We start from the raw sequence: 15,198 nt of genomic DNA on the forward strand, positions 1-15,198 counted from the left end.
CCAGACACTGTTCAGAGACGTGTATTGTTTTCCTTCACCGTACGTCTCGCTTCACACTACTATGACCTGAAAGTCGTGCGACTTTGCCAGGTGACTTGAGTACTACTCTGAGGCAACTTTCAGGGAATGCCTAGGTCACGGGTGTCAAACTGGGGGCCCTCCAGCTGTTGCAAAACTACAAGTCCCATGAGGCATTGCAAAATTGACAGTTACAAGCATGACTCCCAAAGCTAGAGGCATGATGGGACTTGTAGTTTCGCAACAGCTGGAGGGCCACCAGTTTGACACCCTTGGCCTGGGTAATCTTCCTGTAATATCAGATCAAAATCACATCAATATAGATGAGGATCCAACTTCCATTAAAGTCTATGGGCACAAGTCAGATAAAAGTCGCCTTGAAGTAGCACAGGAACCTTTTCTAAATTCAGAGCAACTTCATTAGTGCTAATTAAGACAGCTTCCATTGACTAACATGGGATATCTGCTCTCCCCGAACCAGGGGCGGACAGACAACTCATGGGGCCCCCAGGCAATAGGGGATCATGGGGCCCCTGTGTCCTTGCCCAAACTCAAAAAAGCCTATGAAAAAGGTTCCAGGGGCATCTCATGGGGCCCCCTACTGAGCCCGGGCCCTCGGGCAGTGCCCGAGTTTCCAAATGGTCAGTCCGCCCCTGCCCCGGACCCCGCATTCACTATATCCGCTCTCCCCGAATTCCTCATTCACTATATCCGATCTCCCGGACCCCGCATTCACTATATCCGCTCTCCACGGACCCCGCATTCACTATATCCGCTCTCCCCGGACTCCGCATTCACTATATCCGCTCTCCCCGGACTCCGCATTCACTATATCCGCTCTCCCCGGACCCCGCATTCACTATATCCGCTCTCCCTGAACCCCGCATTCACTATATCCGCTCTCCCCGGACTCCGCATTCACTATATCCGCTCTCCCCGGACCCCGCATTCACTATATCCGCTCTCCCTGAACCCCGCATTCACTATATCTAGTCTACCACAGTACACACAACATGGAAATGCAATTATTTTAGTAAACTGCTAAATACCTTTTCTCATCAGCAGTATATAGCTATATATACTCAGTATATATGTTCAGCAGAGCACTGGTTAAAACTTGTAGGAGGAGTTTTCTTTCTGTTCTAGGAGGATGCTGAACCACTGACATCTGTCTGGACAATGCTGATTGGCCCTGTGCTGATCACATGCACCTCCCAAGAAAAAAAAAAAACCTTTCTAGCAGTACACACTAAACTCAGCATGTGCAGAATGGCTACGGTTCAGTCTGTCTCATCAAGAGATAAGACGTGGACATTTGAACAAGAGGAGGAGCACAGAAGTCAGGATCAAATGGCCTTTTCATACAATGCAGAGGATTAACCCCTTAGGTTCCACATTGAGTATAACAAGCATGCTTTACTGCATCTACAGACTGATTGTACTGTTGTGGGTTTAGTAACATTTTAAACCCAATAAGCATTCAAGTTTATACAGCTTGGAGTTGGACAATATACATAAAAAAAGATGATTTGGTCCCAATACTCACTTGCCTAATAATTGTGCACACAGTGTATATGAGATACAAGGTTCGCATGAACCGCTTTTTATGCCTGCCCCCTGAACCCTGAGTCATGAAGGCCTTCGTCCTCCGCGCGCAGCCTTTTCTTCTCTTTCAATGGACGCAGTCAGACTTCAAGGCAACTTACTTGTTCCATGTTCAGTCATCTGTAGACGTATCTGCTGAACAAGTAATAGACAGCAGAAGACCTTCCAACCTGGCAGAAATATGTCTGTGATTGGCACAAAAGTAAGCTGCGCAGGCTTGCAATTTATTGTGATTCTAAGTAAACTAAAAATTGCCGGGTAATTTTCCTATTTGGTGTAGCACAAAATAAAGACGTATCTGGAGCCAAGAAATAAGGTGAGAGGCAGGACGGCGGCAATATCCTCGTATTATCTGGTGAAATGACACGGTGTGCAACAGACAGCGAGGAATAAAGACTTAGCGCTTCCGATGGACTGTGTTTAGCGGATACAAATTATAGAACAGAAACCGGAGCTGGACTGTAATGGGAGGTCACTCAGCAAGACAGAAACAGCGAGCATTTCCAGAGGAAGCCAGCTCTGCAGCCCAATGACAGGCTATTACAGGCCTATCTACCGGACATACAGGATAAAATTCATTACTTAAAAAAAATGCACATGTGTCTAAGACATCCAGAACTTTCTGCGATGGGAAAACAAAATGACACCTCTAAGCATCGAAAATTTTAAAGTAAAACATACACCTTTATTAAAAAAGTGGTAAAGCTTAATGTTATGGATTAAAGCAGGCATCTCAGGTGTCTACAAAATGTCTAAACAAAGGCCAGTGTGCTGTCCTTCAGACTCTAGGGGGGCTGCACTGTGGCCATTGGGACTAAAAAATGAATAGTACTGAATCGTTGGTGTAATAGTAATAGTATCAGTGGGAGGAATAGTGCCCCATCATTGGTGTCAGTGGGAGGAATAGTGTCCCATCATTGGTATCAGTGGGAGGAATAGTGCCCCATCATTGGTGTCAGTGGGAGGAATAGTGCCACATCATTGGTATCAGTGGGAGGAATAGTGTCCCATCATTGGTGTCAGTGGGAGGAATAGTGTCCCATCATTGATATCAGTGGGAGGAATAGTGTCCCATCATTGGTATCAGTGGGGGGAATAGTGCCCCATCATTGGTGTCAGTGGGAGGAATAGTGCCACATCATTGGTATCAGTGGGAGGAATAGTGCCCCATCATTGGTATCAGTGGGAGGAATAGTGCCCCATCATTGGTGTCAGTGGAAGGAATAGTGCCCCATCATTGATATCAGTGGGAGGAAGAGTGCCCCATCATTGGTGTCAGTGGAAGGAATAGTGCCCCATCATTGATATCAGTGGGAGGAATAGTGCCCCATCATTGGTGTCAGTGGGAGGAATAGTGCCCCATCATTGGTATCAGTGGGAGGAATAGTGTCCCATCATTGGTGTCAGTGGAAGGAATAGTGCCCCATCATTGATATCAGTGGGAGGAATAGTGCCCCATCATTGGTGTCAGTGGAAGGAATAGTGCCCCATCATTGATATCAGTGGGAGGAATAGTGCCCCATCATTGGTGTCAGTGGGAGGAATAGTGCCACATCATTGGTATCAGTGGGAGGAATAGTGCCCCATCATTGGTATCAGTGGGAGGAATAGTGCCCCATCATTGGTGTCAGTGGAAGGAATAGTGCCCCATCATTGATATCAGTGGGAGGAATAGTGCCCCATCATTGGTGTCAGTGGAAGGAATAGTGCCCCATCATTGATATCAGTGGGAGGAATAGTGCCCCATCATTGGTGTCAGTGGGAGGAATAGTGCCCCATCATTGGTATCAGTGGGAGGAATAGTGCCCCATCATTGGTGTCAGTGGAAGGAATAGTGCCCCATCATTGATATCAGTGGGAGGAATAGTGCCCCATCATTGGTGTCAGTGGGAGGAATAGTGCCCAATCATTGGTGTCAGTGGGAGGAATAGTGCCCCATCATTGGTGTCAGTGGGAGGAATAGTGCCCCATCATTGGTATAAGTGAGAGGAATAGTGCCCCATCATTGATATCAGTGGGAGGAATGCTGCCCCATCATTGGTGTCAGTGGGAGGAATAGTGCCCCATCATTGGTGTCAGTGGGAGGAATAGTGTCCCATCATTGGTATCAGTGGGAGCAATAGTGCCCCATCATTGGTATCAGTGGGAGGAATAGTGCCCCATCATTGGTGTCAGTGGGAAGAATAGTACCCCATCATTGGTATCAGTGGGAGGAATAGTGCCCCATCATTGGTATCAGTGGGAGGAATAGTGCCCCATCATTGGTGTCAGTGGGAGGAATGGATCCCCATCATTGGTATCAGTGGGAGGAATAGTGCCCCATCATTGGTGTCAGTGGGAGGAATAGTGCCCCATCATTGGTGTCAGTGGGAGGAATAGTGCCCCATCATTGGTATCAGTGGGGGGAATAGTGTCCTATCATTGGTATCAGTGGGGGGAATAGTGCCCCATCATTGGTATCAGTGGGAGGAATAGTGTCCCATCATTGGTATCAGTGGGAGGAATGGTTCCCCATCATTGATATCAGTGGGAGGAATAGTGTCCCATCATTGGTATCAGTGGGAGGAATGGTTCCCCATCATTGATATCAGTGGGAGGAATGCTGCCCCATCATTGGTGTCAGTGGGAGCAATAGTGTCTCATCATTGGTATCAGTGGGTGGAATAGTGCCCCATCATTGGTATCAGTGGGAGGAATAGTGCCCCATCATTGGTGTCAGTGGGAGGAATGGTTCCCCATCATTGGTGTCAGTGGGAGGAATGCTGTCCCATCATTGGTGTCAGTGGGAGGAATAGTGTCCCATCATTGGTATCAGTGGGAGGAATAGTGTCCCATCATTGGTGTCAGTGGGAGGAATAGTGTCCCATCATTGGTATCAGTGGGAGGAATAGTGCCCCATCATTGGTGTCAGTGGGAGGAATAGTGTCCCATCATTGGTGTCAGTGGGAGGAATAGTGCCCCATCATTGATATCAGTGGGAAGAATAGTCCCCCATCATTGGTATCAGTGGGAGGAATAGTGCCCCATCATTGGTGTCAGTGGGAGGAATAGTGTCCCATCATTGGTATCAGTGGGAGGAATAGTGCCCCATCATTGGTGTCAGTGGGAGGAATAGTGTCCCATCATTGGTGTCAGTGGGAGGAATAGTGCCCCATCATTGATATCAGTTTGAAGAATAGTCCCCCATCATTGGTATCAGTGGGAGGAATAGTGCCCCATCATTGGTATCAGTGAGAGGAATAGTGTCCCATCATTGGTGTCAGTGGGAGGAATAGTGTCCCATCATTGGTGTCAGTGGGAGGAATAGTGCCCCATCATTGGTATCAGTGGGAGGAATAGTGCCCCATCATTGGTATCAGTGAGAGGAATAGTGTCCCATCATTGGTGTCAGTGGGAGGAATAGTTCCCCATCATTGGTATCAGTGGGAGGAATAGTGCCCCATCATTGGTACCAGTGAGAGGAATAGTGCCCCATCATTGGTGTCAGTGGGAGGAATACTGTCCCATCACTCGTGTCAGTAGGAGGCATGGTGTCCTATTATTGGTGTCAGTGGGAGTTATAGTATCCTATCATTGGTGTCAGTGGCAGGAATAGCGCCCCATCATTAGTGTTATTGGGAGGAATAGTGCCCCATTATTGGATTCAGTTTTTGGTGTTAGTATGAGGAATAGACTGGGGGCGGGTCCAGGATGAGCTGGGCTCAGAGGAATTGGGTTGAATGATGCTGGGCATCAGACTGAAGACTGGCTGGAGTTCTGCTTTAGATAACAAAATCCCTTGTGATTCTGCCATGAAAGTCCTTGTTCAGGCTCTTCCTGCAATTGTGTGATAACATTCTATTACTGTCCTTCAATTGTGCTCCTGTGTTTTTACTCTTTCACAAGAGCGTCGGACCAAGACTACAAATATCCATTTCATTACACACATCACATGTCCCATCAAGAGACCCATGCAGGAACCTATGGAAACAGGCAGTTTCTGCAAAGGATCTGTAGGAGACTCAACAAAAGATGGAAATATGGTAAAAACAGGGATTTAGTGTAAAAAAGGACAATGATTTGTGTTAGTAAATTGTTACTCAGGTAGGGTGTACCTGTATTTCACCAGCAATATAATAATGGGTGGTAGGGATCAGCGTAACATACCTGACCCTAGGTTCACATCTGTGTGGGTGGTGCCGCTGCGGATCCGAATGAAAATCCATGCAGCCGCACCACCCATTAGTTCTAATGACACGCCGCCAGCACTGCAAAATGTAACCGTACTGGGAACCGAGGCTCCTGTGTGGGTTGCGTTTTCCAAAGAAGTGCAGGGACTTATTTCCCTGTGTGTCCCGGGGCAATGGAGTCCATTCAAATGAATGGGCTCTTGTGCCCGTGCAAAAAACAGCCCGCACGGCCGCATAGATGTGAACCCGGGGGTAAATGTGTGTTAGAAAAAGATGAGCAGAGGAAATTTTCCTAAAAAGGGGGAGTGACCAGGAACTGTGCAGCCCCTCCATTGTCCTGAATAGACACGGCTGAGGCTATTAGTGACTAATGGACACGGCTGGGCTTTGGTTGAAGATCACCTGTGTGGGACCTGACCAGGGAGAACCTCTGTGAAAGTCACACAACACAATATATTATTACACAGTGACTCATAGATGCATTTGTTTTTTAATGTAACACTTTTACTAAATGTATCACTATTGAAAACATATTGTTTAGTGGCAACCATATGCAGGTAATAAATGGAAGGACAATACTCCATACATGTATTCCTCAGTTTTTTAAATGTTTTTCTCCAAACATACAAGACAAGCATGCCATGCAGCAAGAGTGACGGGTTCAAACTATTTCTAGGGTTTAGTCCCCGGCCACACTGGGTGCGACTTGCATGCCATACGTTCATCAAAGTATAGTAAACTTGATTACCATCTAATCACAATATAGTGTAAACATAATAGCAAACCCCAAAAATTAAATAATCATCCCAAAAGAAATATATATAAAAAAAAAAAAAAAAGTCACAATTCAAACACCCAAAAAAATGTCCAAAAAGGAGTCCCAAATTTTCCAAATCTTTATCTGTGATATCTTAATTCTTCATATCTTCCAACATTCTTAGTGATATACTTCAAACCCGATCTTCATATACCTCAAGAAAAAAGAGCTCAACATGTGTGATATCTTCAAAAAAAGGTTATCTAAACAACCGTGCCACACGTGTTTCATGCACATAGAGAATAAATGTGCCACCATAACCGTGAAAAAGAAGATAACCTTCAGCCTTAGGAGTCAATCCACTGCATACCACCAACGGGAGTTCATAGTTACCCTCAAAGTGATATCAAGGGTCTGAGTATTTCCTTCCACTTTATAGGTATTCTTTCAGCCTTTCCAGCCACTTCCCACAGACCTCAATAACAGACCATGGATCAGTATATATCAAAAAACTTATAGCACTTTATTGTAGCAACTTACATTCAAGTAAGATGACATCAGCTTCACAAACGGTATGTTCACAATCCTTCCTCTCATCGCAAGTGTACAGATTGCCACACTATATCACCTCCGCAGGAGGAGCGATTGCCGTGGGTTCCCAGTTCCTCAAAACCCCATGAGGATTGCAATACACACATCCGCATGCACCAGGATCAAAGATGACCGTCGCCGCACTTCCGGAAGAGCGTACCTACGTCACCACGTCACGTGCCCCGGACGCGTTTCGTCACATCCGGACTTTATCAACAGGGATCCCTGTTGATAAAGTCCGGATGTGACGAAACGCGTCCGGGGCACGTGACGTGGTGACGTAGGTACGCTCTTCCGGAAGTGCGGCGACGGTCATCTTTGATCCTGGTGCATGCGGATGTGTGTATTGCAATCCTCATGGGGTTTTGAGGAACTGGGAACCCACGGCAATCGCTCCTCCTGCGGAGGTGATATAGTGTGGCAATCTGTACACTTGCGATGAGAGGAAGGATTGTGAACATACCGTTTGTGAAGCTGATGTCATCTTACTTGAATGTAAGTTGCTACAATAAAGTGCTATAAGTTTTTTGATATATACTGATCCATGGTCTGTTATTGAGGTCTGTGGGAAGTGGCTGGAAAGGCTGAAAGAATACCTATAAAGTGGAAGGAAATACTCAGACCCTTGATATCACTTTGAGGGTAACTATGAACTCCCGTTGGTGGTATGCAGTGGATTGACTCCTAAGGCTGAAGGTTATCTTCTTTTTCACGGTTATGGTGGCACATTTATTCTCTATGTGCATGAAACACGTGTGGCACGGTTGTTTAGATAACCTTTTTTTGAAGATATCACACATGTTGAGCTCTTTTTTCTTGAGGTATATGAAGATCGGGTTTGAAGTATATCACTAAGAATGTTGGAAGATATGAAGAATTAAGATATCACAGATAAAGATTTGGAAAATTTGGGACTCCTTTTTGGACATTTTTTTGGGTGTTTGAATTGTGACTTTTTTTTTTTTTTTTTTTATATATATTTCTTTTGGGATGATTATTTAATTTTTGGGGTTTGCTATTATGTTTACACTATATTGTGATTAGATGGTAATCAAGTTTACTATACTTTGATGAATTTTTGTACTTCAGGGGAAGGATTGTGGTGGTAACTTGATGGGGAGTCTGTTTTGAGAGAGGATAGTGCTATTCCTTTTATATTGCATGCCATACGACTTGCAAATCACATGACAAGCTGCACCCCATTGTCCACAATTACAGCGGTCATATCGGTGCAGTTCTGACTTGGTTGGAGCCGCAACGATTTCTAAAGTAGTGCATGCACTACTTCTGGTGCGATTTGCATAGATATTGGTGTCAGATGTCTTGCAAATCGCACCTCAAATCGGCATGTCCCCCGACTTTGTAATCGTGCAAATTCGCTGTAAGTGTTTGTTCACATCTATGCAGATTGGATGCGGTTTGAACCGCAAAAAATTGCTTTTGTAGAGTTTTTTTGGAGAATTTCTCCAGCAGAAAGAAATGCTAAACGCTACAAAAAAAGCCTAACAGCTTTTTTGTAGCCTTTTTTTCCCACATGCACTGTAAAAATGCTAATAAAGTGCTAACGCTCCTAAATGCTTCTGAACCCTACTAAAATCGCTATTACCAACACTTTTTTTATCCAGCGCTTTTTCCAGCATTTTGTGGCCTCTTGCACACTGCAGCTTGAAAAAAAACTCAGTACAGTGTTTTTTTACTGAGGTAGCCCATTATTTTCAATGTGCCTTGGCACACAGGTGCGTATATAAGCGCAGCGCTTTCCTCAGTAAAAAAATGTATTTTTGCTCAGTAATTTACACTGCGTGTGTGCAAGTGCGTGCAAGTGCATGGGAATATGTGCATATGAGCATACATGTTAATTCATTTTCCCTCAGGATATATTGTATGTGCAAATGCGCACATAAATACATGCGTACCTCGGTTTACGAACGCCTCGGTTCACGTAATTATCGGTTTACAAATGAATATCCATTGAAAATACTGCCTTGGTTTACGAATATTTTTTTGCAATACGAATGAGTTAATTGGTTTTCAATGCATTTACGAATTTTTTTTTAATCATGTCCCTGTACAGTATTTATGCTTTTACCCCCGGTTCACATCTATGCGGCCGTGCTCGGGCACGAGAGCCCATTCATTTGAATGGATTCAGGTTCCCCCGTGACAAGCAGGGAAGAAGTCCCTGCACTACTTTGGAAACCGAGCCCGAGCGGGAACCTCGGTTCCCAGTACGGTTGCGTTTCCCAGTGCGGGCGGCGTGCCATTAGAACTAATGGCAACAGCCTACGGGTCCGCAATTCTCTGTGCAGGTGGTGTGGCTGCATGGATTTTCGGATCCGCAGCGGCACCACCCGCACAGATGTGAACTTTATAAAGAGTTTTGAACAGATAAAAGACTTTTTTTTTACTTTTTTGTGACCTTCGGAACGGATTAATTGGTTTTCAATACATTTGTATAGGAAACCGCTTTTCGGTTTATAAATCCTTCGCATTACGAACTAATTAAATTCATAAACCGAGGTACGCCTGTACACCCAAAACAAGTGCCTGAAATTAAAAAAAACAGACGCTCAAACATCAGTACCATGGGCAAGAGGCCTTTGGGTTAAAAAAACAAAAACAAAAAAGGTTAGTGTGCATGGAGCCTTAGTTCATTCATCATTATTTGTTAGTGACACCCGGAGTCACTCGTGTTCATTTCACGATGTTTAATTCATACTATTGACATGTTTTTGTCGTAATAAGCGCAGCACCTTTGTATACAATTCCGAGTTTGCACCAATTGTTCTAGCAGATCTTAGTATTGTTACTGCAGCACAACCCACATCTATATATTTAGTCACTGTGAGGGGTTTTATTTCTTTTTCTTATTTGCATTAATTATTGTATTTTTGCCTTCTGGCTGGACGTGATGGGCATGTGTCTTGTTTCATCCTGACTGATGTAACTATGTAAGAAGAAAATTGTCAGGCATGTGGCCAGCTTCAGTTTAGTCGCTGCCAATATGACAGCTTTATTTGCGCTCAGCTACTTTACAGAGGAGAAATACGAAAGCCAGCGTGAGGTCGAGTAAGCCTCTTTCCCGGGAGAGCTGAAGCGCTAACACGCTGCTTTACAGAACGGTGAACTGTAGACACCTCCTCCCGGAGCGCAAGGCTGAATGTCGTCCTTTCATGTTCGCTCACAAGCTGATGTGCTTGCAGCATGGGCACCGAGCATGCTGAGAGACAGGCAGAGCAGACGGGGCTCACATTATACTGTGCTCTGCACATCGTGATACAGCATCCAGGAACATTCCATTCAATGCTACTGCTGCAAAAAAGTCACAAAGGATACGCAAAGGGCAGCAGCCATGGATGAAAAATATCTGCAGGGGCCGCCGCCTGTCCCATCCTTCCAGGAATAGGTTCTACCGTAGGGTCAATGGCAGGTACATCCTGCGGTAGTTGTTGGTAGGTACACCCATAGGTAGGTAGGTATACCCACAAGTAGGTAGGTACATCCACTGCTAGATACACCCACATGTAGGTAGGTACATCCACTGGTAGGTACACCTACAGGTAGGTGCACTCACAGGTAGGTACATCCAGCGGTAGGTGCACCCACTGGTAGGTACATCCACTGGTAGATACACCCACAGGTAGGAACATTCACTGGTAGGTACAACCACAGGTAGGTAGGTGCACCTACTGGTAGGTACTTCCACTGGTAGGTACATCCACTGGTAGGTACACCCAAAAGGTAGGTATGTACACCCACAGGTAGTTACATCCATTGGTAGGTACACCCACAGGTAGGTAGGTACATCCACTGGTAGGTACACCCACAGGTAGGTAGGTACATCCACTGGTAGGTACACTACAGGTAGGTAGGTACATCCACTGGTAGGTACACCCACAGGTAGGTAGGTACATCCACTGGTAGGTACACCCACAGGTAGGTACATCCACTGGTAGGTACACCCACATGTAGGTAGGTACATCCACTGGTAGGTACACCCACAGGTAATAGGTACATCCACTGGTAGGTACACCCACATGTAGGTAGGTACATCCACTGGTAGGTACACCCACAGGTAATAGGTACATCCACTGGTAGGTACACCCACAGGTAATAGGTACATCCACTGGTAGGTACACCCACAGGTAGGTAGGTACATCCACTGGTAGGTACACCCACAGGTAGGTACATCCACTGGTAGGTACACCCACATGTAGGTAGGTACATCCACTGGTAGGTACACCCACAGGTAATAGGTACATCCACTGGTAGGTACACCCACATGTAGGTAGGTACATCCACTGGTAGGTACACCCACAGGTAATAGGTACATCCACTGGTAGGTACACCCACAGGGTAGGCAGGTACATCCACTGGTAGGTACACCCACTTGTAGGTAGGTACATCCACTGGTAGGTACACCCACAGGTAGGTAGGTACAGGATCACACGCACACTGCATCACTTCCACTTGTATGGAAGACGTCAATACTATGTATTGCTGATTTTCTAATCGTGTATTCCCACCTTAAAGCTACCTTCACACTGATCCATTTTTGTAGCATTTTTCCACATTTGCGGTGTGTTTTTAACATAACATGTGACTCAAAAACTGCACCAAAAACACACCGCAGGTGCGTTTTTGATGCGGTTTTGCCTCGTTTTCCATTGATTTCAATAGGGAGGTGCATTTTTGGTGTTTTTTTTTTTTTACCGCAATAAACCAGCACTTAAAATGAAGCAAGCAGGATTTTTAAAAACGCACCTGACCCACGTTGATAAAAGTTCCGTAGGAATACACGGTCACACGTTTTTCTTCCGCTTTTTGTTAACGCACAAGCGGAGGAAAAATGGATCAGTGCGAAAGCAGCCTTACAAAATGAAGAATCTGCAACAAAGTTTGTTAAAATCCCTCAAATGTACAAAGATCACCCAGAGGGGAAGGTTTATTTCTCAACAAAAGTGGAGTTGTGCTTAGAGTAGAAGAAAAGAAGAAGACGTGAATGAAGGGCCGGCATGACAGGGGTTAACGGGGGTTGGGAGAGGAGAGTCTGATTAGGTAAGGAGGCAGTCTAAGGCTGGCCATACATTATACAATTATCTTCCAATTTTCTGCCCAATTTCCTTTAGATTTACCTTCAACTGTGTAGTGCAAGGGCCCGCCTAATTGGATACAACTGAAAGTGTTGTTTAGGTTTGTCCTCCTATTATATGGTTTGTGGTAAATCTAAACCAAAAATCTCCAGATAATTGTATAATGTATGGCCAGCGTAAGTGGTTTTAAGGAGGGAGTGGGTGGAGCCACAGGGGATGGTCTGACAGGGTGTGGCAGGGGGTCTTCAGTCAGAAGAGGGTTTTGACAAGGCAAACTTCCTTCCAGCCCACCTGTTATTTCATTATTATTATTATACAGGATTTTTATAGCGCCAACAGTTTGCTCAGCACTTTACAATATAACGGGAGACAATACAGTTCAATACAAGAGTTTCATGGTTTATTTTTGGTGGTGGTCGTGCCATATTGGTGCTGAGGTGCAGCCTGCGGGGTGCAAGGTCCTCGTAGGTTACTGTGGGGACATGAAAGGCACTTTGTAGGAACCCGTCTGAGGTACGGCTTCCAGTTGTTCTGGTGAGAGTATCTGCGGTGGTGTCTCCAAGTCGGTGGTGTTGCGGCTGGAGGCCTAGTTAAGCAGGACGCAGGTATTCTCTTTCTTGATGCCTATGGGGACCTTGAAAACTTATGTAATATTGTGTTTTTGTTATTTATTGATGGTTGTAATAAAAGTCCGTTTGGGCCATTAACTCCAGTTTTATTGTCTGTGTGGTTACTTAAGGTAAAATGGGGTAGGTATTGGTTAGGGGGGACTGGAACAAGCCATCTTTAGTCCCCCGGTCTGAGAAAACACCTCCTCCAGGTGAAAAAAAAAAACCCCTATGAAGACTCCTGGAATTAGAGATGAGCGAATTTCTCAAAAATTCGATTCGGCTGATTCGGCGAATTCCAGTGTGAAATTCGATTCGATGCAAATTTCTTCGCTACGAAGATGACATATAAAAAGGGTTTCTAGGCTATATAGTCTATTTCTGACAGTTCTGGGACATTCACTCCATACAGCTGTTTCAACCGCTGTATGGAGGGAATGTCATAGAACTGTCAGAAATAGACTATTAATGACAGTTCTGGGACTGTCCTTCCATACAGCGGTTGAAACATTGTATGTATTTGTTTCCATAAATGGATCCATTTATGGATGGATCCATATCCATATATGGATGGATCTATATCCATAAATGGATCCATTTATGGAAACAAATAGATACAATGTTTCAACCGCTGTATGGAAGGACAGTCCCAGAACTGTCATTAATAGTCTATTTCTGACAGTTCTATGACATTCCCTCCATACAGCGGTTGAAACAGCTGTATGGAGTGAATGTCCCAGAACTGTCAGAAATAGACTATTTCTGACAGTTCTGGGACATTCCCTCCATACAGCGGTTTCCGGCAAAAAGTGTATGTGCAGAGTTCCTCTATTCTGCAGATACACTTAGAGGAGCTCTGCAGATACACTTAGAGGAGCTCTGCACATACACTTTTTGCCGGCTTGGAATTATTCTTATTTTCATCCTACTTCTTCTTCTTCTTCTTCTTCTTCTTCTTCTTCTTCTTCATCCTCATCCTCATCCTCTTCTTCTTCTTCTGAGGATGAGGAAGAAGAAGAAGAAGAAGAAGAAGTAGGATGAAAATAAGATTAATTCCAAGCCGGCAAAAAGTGTATGTGCAGAGCTCCTCTAAGTGTATCTGCAGAATAGAGGAACTCTGCACATACACTTTTTGCCGGCTTGGAATTATTCTTATTTTCATCCTACTGCTTCTTCTTCTTCTTCATCCTCATCCTCATCCTCAGAAGAAGAGGATGAGGATGAGGATGAAGAAGAAGAAGAAGAAGAAGAAGTAGGATGAAAAGAAGAATAATTCCAAGCCGGCAAAAAGTGTATGTGCAGAGTTCCTCTATTTCTGACAGTTCTCTCACAGCTTCTTCACATGAACAGTGGTTGAAACATCTGTATCCTAAATGTAAACTAATAGATACAATGTTTCAACCGCTAAACATGTGTTCCTTCTGTCAGAGAACTGTCAGAAATAGCGGAGCTCACTGCAGTGACACTTTTGCCGGCTGATCGGGAAATGTTCGATTCGCGCACCCGAAGTAGGCAAAATTTCGGTTTCGCCGCGAATCGAATATTTCCTGAAATTCGACTCGAATTCCGGTTCGCCTGGTTCGATTCGCTCATCTCTACCTGGAATGTATGATATAATTTTGTGTATTCATCATAATCCATTATCTAATTCCTAGGATTTCATCCATCTTCATTGTTACATCCTTAAGGGGACCGCCAAAGGAGGAAACAAATTCACTTGGCTATACAATATGGAACTCCACTACAGATGAATACAGAAGGAAAATCTTACTGCCTCACATTGATCATTTCTGACTATACAGCCATTTTTTGAAGACGCCAAACGGTTCTTTATTGTAATTCTTTGATTTTAACATGATTGCAATATGTTCACCTTGTCCATGTCAGCCTTTTTCATGATCTAAGCGATCAAATAAATACATGATCGCATTCACCATTGTAGTGATCTATTACTCCGCGTAGGATTTAATTAATCACTTTCCAGGCGGCTGTGCACTAGTCAACTGCCAATTTTTATTTTTGATTATATAATTTTGGCCTAGGCCAGAAACCAGGAAGCAACTGAAGAAATATATAAAAAAAAAGAGTCTTAAGAGAGCACAGGTTTGGGCTGTCTGGCTTCCATGACCCAACCTGGCTTATAACTGGGCCCTGACTCACCTATGACAGGACGGCTCTGACTAAAAAAGTGCCGAACACCCTATTTTTCTACCATAAAAAAAAATGGAATGGACGAAAAATGGATGTAAACATACAAAACCCAGATGAAAACAGATGTAAACAGACAAAAAACAGATGTAAATGGATGGAAAAACGTACAGTATGAAAAGCAGATGTAAATGGGTGAAAATGGATGA

Source organism: Staurois parvus, unplaced genomic scaffold (genome assembly GCF_062004578.1).
Source record: "Staurois parvus isolate SC_StPar_1 unplaced genomic scaffold, SC_StPar_1.0 ptg000093l, whole genome shotgun sequence".
In the NCBI taxonomy this organism is placed as follows: domain Eukaryota; kingdom Metazoa; phylum Chordata; class Amphibia; order Anura; family Ranidae; genus Staurois; species Staurois parvus.